Below are 12,298 nucleotides of genomic sequence, written 5' to 3'. Positions count from 1 at the left end.
CAAACAAAAAAATTAGATTCCAGCTCTCCAGCAGGGAACTGATCAATTCCTTCTAACACTGTGACACTAAAAATGTGGCACTGTAGATGGAACTTCTATTTTAGGCATTTTTTCACAGGTTTCTAAAATGTGTTAGTTATAAATTAACAGTTCTTCAATGGCTTGCACAGCTAGGCCTGTGGTGGTGAAGGCAATCATAATACCAGCAAAGGAAAGAATCTTACAGCTCTTAGAAATTTTCTGTAGGCTTTCACTGTTTGAATATACAGCACAGTGTGACATGTTCAGAGTAATCCCAGAGTTTCATTCCCCTTGCCTACTCTGCACTTAAGAGTTGCAGCTGAAAAATGACAAGGGAAAACCCTTGCCCCTTCTAGTGGAAGGTGTTCCTGCCCATGGCAGGAAGTAGAAGACCTTTAAGGTCCCTTCCAACCCAAACAATTCTGTGATTCTATGATTTGTCACCAGACCAGCAATCTACAGCCAGGCCCATCCGGTGCTGTTGAAGGGCATCCAGCAAACCCAACACATGATAAGTACTACTTACTCAGAGGAATCATACTATTGTTAACAGTCTTCATTTTATTCTAGCAATAGTGGTCACTTACTTTAGCCAGGTCTCTAAATTTTTTCTAAGGTAAGATTTAGGGTAAAAGGATGCATCTTATTCTATTAACCAGAAGATTAAAATGGATTAAAATTGGTATAATTGGAAAGTTATAATGGAAAAATCCTGTACAGCCCACCTGGAAGGTTCTTAGATATGTGTCGTCTCTACTCTTACCTGAATCTCTCTTATCTCAGGGATAATGCGGAAGTACAGACCAAAAGCTGTAACTTCTCAGCTTGGCAGGGACCTCCAATTGCCATTGATTTTCATTTCTAAAAGGACCTGATTTTCCAAACATAAAACAACATGGGAGTGAGTAACCTGGAAGTTTAGTTCTTCTCTTCACCTCAAGGCTTCTTTATTAACATTTTGATCTTCTTCTGTAACTATGTAAAGAAAAAAAAATGGCATAAATATGCTTTTCAAGGAATATGTCAGTCCTTACCTGCTTGAAGCTGGGAATGAAATGCTTCACTTCAGTCTCAATTCCTACCTCCATCTCCCTCTAGTACATAATTAACCTGAAGGTGGGAGGGAAGATTACGAATAATATGGAGCTGATTCACCCTTCCACATGACTAGTGAAAATGGAGAGTATTACTGTATGCATCTTGGAATTAAAGAAGAGAAAAAATTGTCTGAGATCACTTATAAACAGATCCAGTCAGACATGATTGTTCCATGAATGGTATTGCATAAATTAAGCTTTGCCAAAGGTTACCGGTAATGTATAGTTTTGGCTTTTTGGAAGCTCAAAGCACGATGCTATTTACTTGTGCTGTTTATTGAACAAGTATGCTTAACAGGGCAGTCACAATAGTTAAATGCTGCCTTGCCTTTCAAACATATCGTGATTGATGAGCAACTCTGAGATGTCATAGGCCAAACACTGCCTTTGAAGTTGGAAAACATCTATTGATTGATGCTTGCCTGAAGAGCTGTCATAAGAAACATAGAAGAGAGAATAATTGTCATAACATGCCTAATATTGAAATGTGATGTGTTTCTTTTTTATCATTTCTAAAACAGAGTAAACTGAAAGATGCTTGATGACAATGCATTAAAAAATATGTATAGACTTTTTAAGGCATATGTGTGGAAACAACTGATGACTTTAATATGAAGAACATTGTAAATAAGTACAAGTAAAAGAACTAAAAGAAGTAAAAGAAATGCAAAATGTTTTGATCTCTCTGGTTCCCTGCAATCTCTGGGGAATTCCACAGTTCTGCTCTATGTGAGGTGCAGATTAAGACAGAAGCTCTAATTTTTCCTTGAAACTGAAGTCATATCTTACTGAAGGGTGATCTTTATCGTAACTTCTAAGTTTACTAAATCAAAATCATTATGTCTTAGCAGGAGCTGGGTGAAATACCTCCTTAGTGGGAGCTGTAGTTTAGACTGGAAAGATGGCATTCTTCCCTCACACCTATGAGTGCCTCAGCTTTGTGCTGAGGAGGTCTTGTGCTTTCTTAAAGATAAGAAGAAACAAATTTTGATAATTTGTTAACTCTACAAAGCCATTTTCTGACACAGATGAATATCAGCCTTCTTTGGAGGGCTTGTCTCTGTAATTGGAGTTACTTGTCTCTGTTTCATCTGGATGTTAAGTCTGTCTCTGAATTTCCTTTCTGATCTCTATTTACCATCTTCAAACACCTTCTTCCTTCTCCACAGTTGCTGTTTCATTGACTTCATGACCTTCAAGCCATAAGCTTATAACTTTTCTTGACTGTCTCAGTGTTTGCTTTGACTACACTTCATTATGAACTCCACCGCCACCACAGTTGACTTTGCACTGAACTTTCTCACTCCATCCTTATTTGTCTCTGTTATTTTGAACCTTCAATCTTAAACACTCTTCCAATTCCTGTAATGCCAAATCTTAACAACTTCTCCTTATCCAGAGTCACGCTGAGGGACAAATCAGCTCTCAACAGTAGTGATCTCATCTCCACTCAGGAACATGGGGTTTGCATGTCATGTACAGCTGAAAAGATGTGTGTGTGAAGGCACTTGACTTGCAGCTATCTGCAGAGGTAATTTGAAGGCGAATATCAGCAAGCCATTGTGGATCAGAATGACGAAGAGCATGAGGAAGATATATAAGAGGAGCAGATACGGTTGTCAAAGTAAATGAATATTCTTCATGCAAGTGAGAGGAAGGAGAGCTGGCAGTATCCATGTCTATGAAGCCAAATTAAACCTTGTAAGTAAGTCTTTTCAGAGCATAACTTTTTGTTTGAAGAGACTGGATGTCCACTGTCCCACTGCTTCTCTGCTGTATTTGCCAGCATAGATGAGGTTACAGGTCAGAAACCTTCACTGCTCCTCTCACAGTCACAGCTGCTGCCACATTAGTGAGCACATTGGTGGCAAATCAAAGACAAAACTGATGTGCTGTTTTATGCAAAGCTCATTGCCTTGCACTAGAGGAGGGCAGGCCTTTGATGTGCTCACCTTCTCAGTCTCTAATAGCAGGAGAAACATGCTGCTGGAAACACTGTCATAAATCTCAGTGCAGTTGTTGGGGAACTAGAGCTGACGTCATGTTGAGCTGAATGCTTTCAGTCACATAAACAGGAGGAAGCCTTATCTCAGGGCACAGAACGGAATTCAACCCTGACACTCATAGTTACAACTCAGTTAATGAAGAGTTTTTAAGCTAATCAAATAATTATGGATGGAAAGTCCAATTTCTGCTATACTCAGTAGCACTGAGCAGGGTTCCTTCAGAATCCTCTTTGCCATTAGTCCACATTTTTAGAATTTAAACACTTCTCTTTTAACTGTCCCTAACTTGCCCAGCTTTTGCTGTTTCTACTGTGAGTTTGACACCTTTCCTCTTATTTTCCTGTATAACCTTAGTTCTCAGCAGCTACCTGCACCTACCATCTCTGCCAAACTTGTCTGGAGGATGAACTCACCACAGTGGTCCTCAGTGAGCCCTGGCAAGGCAGCACCTCAGCAGCAAACCCCACTTCTCAACTCAGCCTCCACAGTCCCCTTGCGGGACACAGCCTCCCCAACTGCCCAGGGTCCTGTATCTGCCAGGTCAGGGTACACAGCCCTCAGTGGGCTGTGAAGTACAACGAAACACGGGCCAGTTATTGCCTTTCATGAAATCAGGTGCCCTATGGCTGGTGAGATGTGTTGATAGAACATCAGGTGCAGGTGTGATGACTGCTTCATAATACCATGTGCAAGAGTGCTGGGGCAGCAGCTGCAGTGCACAACAGGGCTCTGCAGCCCAACCTTTTCACCCGGGCTTTCTATCTCACTTGCCATCACTTTGTCCCCCTAGCAGGCATGTGGAGGTGTAGGTCATCTCAGACCCCATACAACAGACCAGGATAGTCCCTGGGGTGTGCGATGAGACTCTGCTGCTGGTTATTCTGGGTCTGTCTCAAAGAAGGAAGCCCAGGAAAAGTATGGATGAGCCAAACCATCCCAAAATACAGCTTAAGAAGTTAGTATGTTGTCCTGGGCTTTGCTGGGGGAGATGACTTATTTTAAATAAATTGCCAGTTCTACAGTTGTGTTGCTCACTAATTTGTTTTGTGTGTGGACAAGGAGTGTGTGTGAGGGATGGGGGAAAGGAGAGGCAGGGAAACTACAGAAAGGCCAAGAGGAGACAAGGTGCACTGTGAATAACCTGGCATCTATGATGTTGCTTAGATGAATATTGGCTTCAAGACAGGGTGCATGTCCTGGCCTCTTAAAAAGATTTGAAATGTTCTGTATCTTTCCTACTTCATTATCTAGAAAGCACAAGTGCTCATTGCATCCACCCTGGAGGTGTCTGTGGTCTCTGCAGCTGGCTGCTCGGCACACTACAGGATGTAAAATAACAGTTCCGGGACCGGGTGGGAGGAGCTGCTCCCTCTATCGTTTTCGACTGCTCCAAAAATAGCTGCCACAAGCTGCGTATCCCCAAGGGAGGCATGTCTTCTTGCACACCATTCACCCACACATGCTCCTGTGGCAGCACAAGGTAGCTCAGGAGCCTTGAAGTTCAACTTGGAAAAGCCTCCTGAAGTGAAGTTCTTCCCAGAAGTCCCCCCAGTAAGCCTCAGTGCCCACAAGGCGTGTGGAAGTGCAGCTCCCTTTGCCAGCAGCCTCCACCCCAATTTCTCATTCCTGAGCACCAGTCATGAAGGGCAAATTCCTAACACTCCTCCTGGGGCTTTTGGTTCTCCATTGGCTTGGTCCCTCTCACCAGACCAGAGGTGCACCTCTCAAAAGGCTGACGGTGACATCTCAGTGCTTCTGAAGTGAAGGTGACAGGAAATGTGAAATCAGGGTGCTGTTTACGTGGAGCAGTCAAATTTAATCATGCATAATTCTGGCAACACAGCACCCCTCAGCTGATATGGGTGTTTCCCATCATTGCTAAGATTCAGAGGACTTTGATATAACCTTCAAATTAAATATATATATTTTTAATAGAGAAGTACAATTATTCTATTAAATACATCCAATGAAAGAATAAGACATCTGTTTAAACTCTCATCCATCAGTCACATCCAGGAGGCACATTGAGCTCTTTGCCAGCTAATTATAGGCCAAAAATCTCTCAGGAATTACTCATCTACCGGTTTTAAATAAGGAATGAACTCTGAGAAAATTGTTAGTAACCAACACCTTAAGACATTAAAGTCCACTGAATAAATCATTCCCAATAAATTTATAGCTAAACACTATCACAGTGCAAGGGACAGTAGTTGAAAATTGGAAATAAGGAGTGAGGAACTTCAGGATAACTTATTTTTATCTGAAAGCTAAGAAGTTTTGGAGTTTCAAAACCACGGCTCTAGCCAGAGAGCAGATCTTGCTAAGAAAGTATTGAGAAAACTTTGATTTTTATTGCATTCTAAAGTGATTTTAAAGCTCATTAGAGCAACTCTTTTTGTGCTGCCAGCAATGAAACCCTTAATGCTAAGAGTCCCCTGGAGTCCACAGCACAGATAAGCGCTGTTGTTTTTCACTGAGCTCAGCCTCTTAAGCTACCAGCTTACAGAATAAAGCAGAAGCTTGCTACCAGCAGCAGCCTGGAAGCTAGATTTCTAGATAATGTGCTTGAAGCAAAGACATGGCCCTTGCTGCACAAAAATGCTTTAGTCACAGAAAATAAGCAGCTGTGTGTTGCATGCTGTCTGGGGCATAACACAGAATACCTGCTGAGGTTTCCTGAAATCACTTTTTCCACCTTTTCCTTACCAAGAGTTCAGATGAAAAACATCCAAGGTAAAGTTATAGTTGCTTACGTATTTACAATGCAATGCATATTAAAAGACATAATTGACTTTCAAATATAATTCCTCTCTTAAAAAAATCTCTTGGAGCCTCTGTATTTAATCAATGATTCTACATCAGATTTGTTTGATTTGCAAGTAAAATAGATTGGGTCTTGTTCCTAACTGACAGCATATTCAGCAGAAGATCAAGAAGTCAAGTTGGTTGCTTTTTATTGACTTGCAAATCACCCGCCAGTAATAATGATTTTATGATACAAAAACTAAAATTGATTCCAATGCATTTTCCTGTAGCTTATGAGCTTTCCACAGAAATTATCAGAATTAAAATTCAGGACTTGATTTATGAATTTAAAATATGTCAGAATACATGGAAAGATCTGTTGAGTCAGCAAGGGTGTGGGTTGGGGTTTCTTTATCAATAACTGCTCTAAAAAGAACAATTGCAAGTTTAGTTATTGAATAAACTGCTGGCCAAATAACAACTCCACATCTTAGTTAAAACATATTATGAATCCATGAAAAAGATATTCACCTAAAATTTAAGGGGAGAATTTTCAAAGGTGAAGTTGGAAAATCTTAGTGGTTTTGTTTCCAATGAAAATGAGATATCCACACTCACTTCTGTAATTCTGCAAAACATTTTATCTTATCTTTACTATTAGACCAAGCAACCAGTAACAATCCTTTAGCCTTTGTGGTGCACAGGAGTGCCTGATTCAGCAAGAAGCTTAAATGGAAGAGATAAGATCTTTCTTTCATTGCACATGCTGCAAACTGGAAGAGGTGCCCTTAACCCCAAAGCATAATTATTTTAACTTCCACCTCTACGTGGTATGAGAACCTCTGTGATGCACAAACAAGCTGGCTACTAGCCATGCTCCATTGGCTCTGGCCTAGTATGACAGTCGGGACATCTCATTTTACCTTCAGATATTCTGCTGGTAAAAACCATGTAGGCTGTGACAGTGCAACAGCATAATCTGTACTCCTGATATGCTGGCAGAGTCCCTGGCTTGCTTTTGACTGTGGCCAGCAAGATCTTGACCTCAAAGAGAAGTTCTAATGGGGTTTCTGCATCAACTCATATAAGAAATCTCTTTGGATTTTACCCTTGGAAGAGAGTGCATAGAGGACAACACATTCATCACCATTAGAAGAAGGGTCAGATCACTGAAAAGTTAGTGGACCTCTTTGGGACTTGAATAGCGGGTGAAAGCTGATCTGTTGGTTGCACAGAGAAGTGAGGAGATATTTTAGTGTGAAGAATGGCCTTGGAGTGCCTTTCGCTGCTCATCATACTAGACCCTCATAACTTATAGGTGACTCCAAAGACCATGATGCCCTGTATCCTTTACTGATTAACTCCAGCCTATGCTAGCATGGGTCAAAATAGCCCTCTTAGCCCTTTACTCTATGCCACCAGGCAATCCCCAGGAGGCTGGATTTGGGAGCTCCCTATCATCAGTCACCCCAAGGAGGAGCCTTTGTATAATTTATCATCTTCCAACTGGCATCTAGAGTACAGAGCAACAGCAAAGACATTTTTTCTTCTTCTAATTGCCATTTACTTCTCTGGAAATGTTCAGGGCAAAACAATGCATGCCTTCTCCCACCAACTATTGGACAATAAACTTGTTGCTATTCCCTCATTGCTCTTTGCAGTTATGTTCCAGAGCCCTCAAAAGAGGCATTTAGACGTCTTCCAAGCGAAGAGATACTCCAGTCAAATTTCATAAATGCAAATGTCAATGCTCCAGTAGTGAGCAATATTATACAATGACTATCCCCACTGTAAAGCTAAAATGAGAAACAGCTAACAACTAGTGCTAGTGCTGTCTTCCCCAGAATCATCTTATAATTCCCAGTAGGGCAGTTCTCATTATGGCTGTATTGGAGAGATGCAGCTCATCTGGTCTGTTTGGATTGCAAAGGTCCCCAGGAGCACAGAGCTCTGCGTACACCCCACACTTGCCCCCTCTGAGTAGTTTGGCACCTATTTCTAAGCAAGCCAGATCAAAAAATCAGGCAAAGTAGCTCAAGGGCCCCTGAGAGGCCTTATCAGATCAGCACATGTTATTGCAGCATGTATAACACTATGACAGCGAGCTCATTAAGGACAGACATTACTACTACTTAAAACAAGGGAGGAAATAGGGCCAGTATCAGCACATCACTTACATTTTACATAGTAGCCTCATGTTGCTGCATTCAACCAGGAGATGAGAGACCCCAGATGCCTGCCCTAGTGAGCCTGAGAAAATCACTCTCTTACGAGCCCTTGAGTCCCTTTGGGTGACCTGAACCCAGACCTATATCTCTTCTTTAATGAGAAAAACAGAAAGCACTGCCTTGTTCTGTGAAACTACAGCCACAGGCACACAGCACCAGCTGAGGACCCCATTAGCTAGAATGTATGAACAGAGGTGCCCATCCTGAGTCCTGACCCACATATCTGACTTCAAGGGGGGTGGAGGTGTCCAGAGTCAATTCTGCCCTGCACATTTTGGTTTTCCTATTTCTGGGTCACTCCCTGATCAACCAGCAGATTTTCAGCCTGCCCAGGTATGCACTGACATGTGAGATGTCTCTGTCCTTGGTTTCAAGCATGGGAAAAGACTGAAAGAAAGGAATGAGTGCAAAATCTGAAAGGCTTCTTGAGCTGTAACATTCAGCATATGCACAAACATTAATTATGGTAAAATATATGTATGCTGTCCAGTTATTTTCACAGTAGTGATTATGAAGGTATACATCACATGTACAAAACTGTGGTAGAACAGAAATAAATAAGATCTTGAATATGAGTACACAATGAGAAAGCATTTTTTTCTTAATTGTGTAATAGGACCATTAATGTTAATAACAGCATTACCGTAGACATTAATATGTTAGGGTTTAAAATGTCTCTGTATTAAATCACAAGGGTATTTTAGATTCAGATGCACTTGTCAGACAGCAAATCTTGCAACTTCTTGCACTTGTGAGTGGTGCTAATTGTAACAAAGGACCAATGTAAGCATACTAATAGCTATTGCAATATGATATCCAGAAAATAGACTCACTAGTATTTGTCATTTGGGATTTTGAATATAATAATTTCAAGGATTTTAGTTGGTTAATATGCTTACCTGATGCTAGTGCTAAACCTGCATCTAGTTTCTACTGGGCAAGTGCACATTTTTTCCATATTATCATAGGACTGCTGAGGATAAACCTAATTTTAAAATCTAAATTATTACCCTATTCCTTATCTGTTAGCTACTGATTTCTAAGAAAGTGGTCAAGAAGAAAAGGAAAACTGGAACCTTCGTAATGCTGCCTGAACTTTGTTCATTATGGGAGAAGAAATATGTCTAATATTTCAATCTCCTGTCCTATTGAATCTGATTGTTCTTACTCAGTGTCTCACTTGTATAATATATGAGATAAACTAATCTGTTTATCACTACTGGAGGATCATACTTGCAATAACTCTTATGCTGAAAGTCATTTATATGCATAGATGTCTCAGTGTGCCTTCCCAATAACTCCTGGGCTATGGCCAACATATAAATATATATGCTTCCCTTGCTTGTTTCGGCTGTCAGAAAAGAAAAATGACAGCAATGGCCATTTAGAAAGAACTTGTTTTCACACATGCTATATAGTTCGTTGTCTGAGAGAATCAATAAAAACATCCTTGCACCCTTTTTTATTTTCAGGATAAAGGGTGGGATTTGTTTTTGTTCCTTTTTACCTTTTTAAAGTATTTCCTTACTATTAACCCTTCGATTTCTGGCATGTTCCAGACTCTTTGTTTTTGTTTAGAGCCTAAGCTAACATAGAGATGGGATTTATACAAAGATCTCAACAGAGCAAAATCAGTCAGCTGGAGAAAAATCAGTCATATTTTTCCAAGAAAAAAAAAAAAAAAAGTTTAAGATACCTATCTGCACAAATCTTCACTGTGACTCACAGGCTGAGTCCAAGAGGGCTGAGAGAACCGGTGACTGTCACAGCTAGGCCTCTGTCATCTTTGAAACGTTGTGGAGGCTAGGAGAGCTCCCTGACAACTGGGGAATGGCAAATATTGCCCCTATCTTCAAAAAAAGGCCAGGAGGCTGACTCAAGGAACAACAGGCCATTCATTCAGCTTCTCTTTGATGTCTGGGAAATTCATGGAACAAGTCCACCAGATCAAGTCTTCTTGAAGCCTTGTCTAGCCAAACAAAGGAGAAGAAGATGAGTGGGAACAGTCAGCGTGGATTGATCTGGGGTAAATCAACCAACCTGATTGCCTTTTAGGATAAAATGACCTGTGGTTCTCTTGGTCAGGGGGAGCAGTGGATAGAATTTACCTAATTTCTAGCAAGCCTTTCATCACTTTCTCCCACAACAGTCTTATAACCACTGGGAAGAGCAGTTCAAACTCAAAGCCAGAGCTATCATTCATAGACAGGCTTGAGGAAAGGGCCTACAGTAAACTTACAAAATTCAAAATAAATAATAGCAAAGTTCTGGTCCTTGAAGCATGGGCTGGAGAGCAATGGGTTGGGGAGCAACTTTGCTTAAAGGCCTTGGGGGTTCTAGCAGATGACAAGGTGGGCATGAGCCAGACATGTGCCCTGGTAACAAAAAGACTAACAGCTGAACAAGAGTAAAGGCATAAGATGCAGGGAAGTGGATATAGTATCCAGTTTTACACAAAACCATACAAGAAAGCCATTGATAAAGGAAAATTAACTTCCCATAAGGACAAATGATCCCTAGGACTAGCTGCCCAGAGAGGTTCTGCAGTCACTGCCGTTGGATATTTTCAATCCTAGGCTGATAAAGCCCTGAGATACCTGTTTGAATACCTGGGTTACCATGCTTTGAGCAACAGGCTGAACTGGACACTTCCCAAAGTCCCTCTCAGCCTGAATGATTTTGTACAAAGGTACAAAGGTACAAAGGTACAGTGACCCTTCTGTCTGTGAAATTAAAATCATAGAATCAGATGACCCCCCGAGGGCCACCACTTCTTACCAGCCTCCACCTGGGTGCAGAGCCATTGACCACAATTCTCTGACTGCGGCCATCCAGCCAATTCTTTATCCACCAAACAGTCCACCCTTCAAATCCATATGTCTCCAATTTAGAGGTCAGGATGTCATATGGGACTGTGTCAAAGACCTTACAGAAGTACGGGTAGATGACATTAGTCAGCCTTCCCTTGTTGACTGATGAAGTCGCTCCATCACAGAAAGCCACCAGATAGAAAAAAAAAAAAGTTAGCAGGATTTTAAATGACCCACCAAAATGAAAAAAAAAAAAAAAAAAAAAAAAAAAAAAAAGTTAGCAAGTTTTGCATTCTGGTAGTGGACATCTTTTTCCTGGCTACCATGCCTGAGCAATTTCAGTGCAAGACACCTGCCCTTTGCTTCTGGAGTATAAATCTCCTTTTTATACCTCACTTCAAATTAGCCAATCCACCTCTTTTTGGACATGCTGGACACAGATAAATGGCATGTCTTCTTTCAACAAGAGCAGTAGAAACCTCTCTGAACTGCACAGTCTAGGAGGACTTCTTATTTCTAAAAGCACATCAGAAATGATTATATATGACCAGCGAATGCAATAAAGGAAACTCCATTAACTTTAGACTAATACACTGGCCTCTCTAATTATTCATTAGAAGAGGTGTTGAAAGCATTTTACTCACTTTAAATGCTCTTATTACAGTGTCTGTGTCCATCTGGGATAGGTCCTTCTGTGAAGGACAAATATGCTCACGTGTGTGGACACATCATTAAGGATTGCCTTTTCCAGGCACAATAATGGTCCACACAAAGTGCGGAAAATAAGGAAATGTATTAGAAGACCAGTCTGACTAATCAGGAATTCATGACTGAGCTCCATTGCAAAAAGAATACATACTAGAAATGTATGTAAGGATAGGCTACAAAGGAAGAATATTATCACACTAGACTAGAGTAGATATAAGGAAAAACTTTCCCCATGAGGCAGTCAAATACTGGGACAGGTTGCCCAGACACACTGTACAATCTCTACCCTTCAAGGTTTTCAAGACTGAACTGGATAATTGCCTGAACAACCTGGCCTCATAGCTGACGGGGCAGGAGATTCAGTTAAAGACATCATTGCAAGCACACTTGCAACTTCTCATGAATTGTGTATCTTCATTAAACAGCCTGTTCATGAGTCTGGTGTATCTACTTCTTTCCATCCCATGCTGTGTACGCAGGACATGTTCTGGTGCACATGTAGACCCAGCTCCAGAGCTCTCAGTGGGGCTAAGCTGGCAGAAAGTATGGGGACAGCTCAAAGCACCCTTTGCATGTTAGATCCAGCTATGGATGGATGGATGGATGGGTGGGTGGATGGATGGATGGATGGATGGGTGGGTGGGTGGATGGATGGATGGGTGGATGGATGGGTGGGTGGGTGG

The 12,298-nt window shown here is 41.2% G+C and overlaps 1 long non-coding RNA gene across 1 annotated transcript in view; it reads right to left on the bottom strand.

The window, feature by feature from the left end:
* Positions 1-783: 783 nt before the first annotated feature.
* Positions 784-12,298, bottom strand: part of LOC118176542 — an 18,174-nt gene continuing 6,659 nt past the window's right edge. Inside the window, exons 3-4 of the long non-coding RNA XR_004755469.1 lie at positions 1,056-1,131; positions 784-892 (exon numbers count right to left, since the gene is read on the bottom strand). This is a non-coding gene — a long non-coding RNA (uncharacterized LOC118176542). The remainder of the gene's footprint in view (positions 893-1,055; positions 1,132-12,298) is intronic.

The sequence above is a fragment of the Oxyura jamaicensis genome, chromosome 1 (assembly GCF_011077185.1).
Source record: "Oxyura jamaicensis isolate SHBP4307 breed ruddy duck chromosome 1, BPBGC_Ojam_1.0, whole genome shotgun sequence".
Taxonomy (NCBI): domain Eukaryota; kingdom Metazoa; phylum Chordata; class Aves; order Anseriformes; family Anatidae; genus Oxyura; species Oxyura jamaicensis.
The sequence above is the reverse complement of the archived record's forward strand: the minus strand, read 5'-3'. Positions and strand labels throughout refer to the sequence as shown.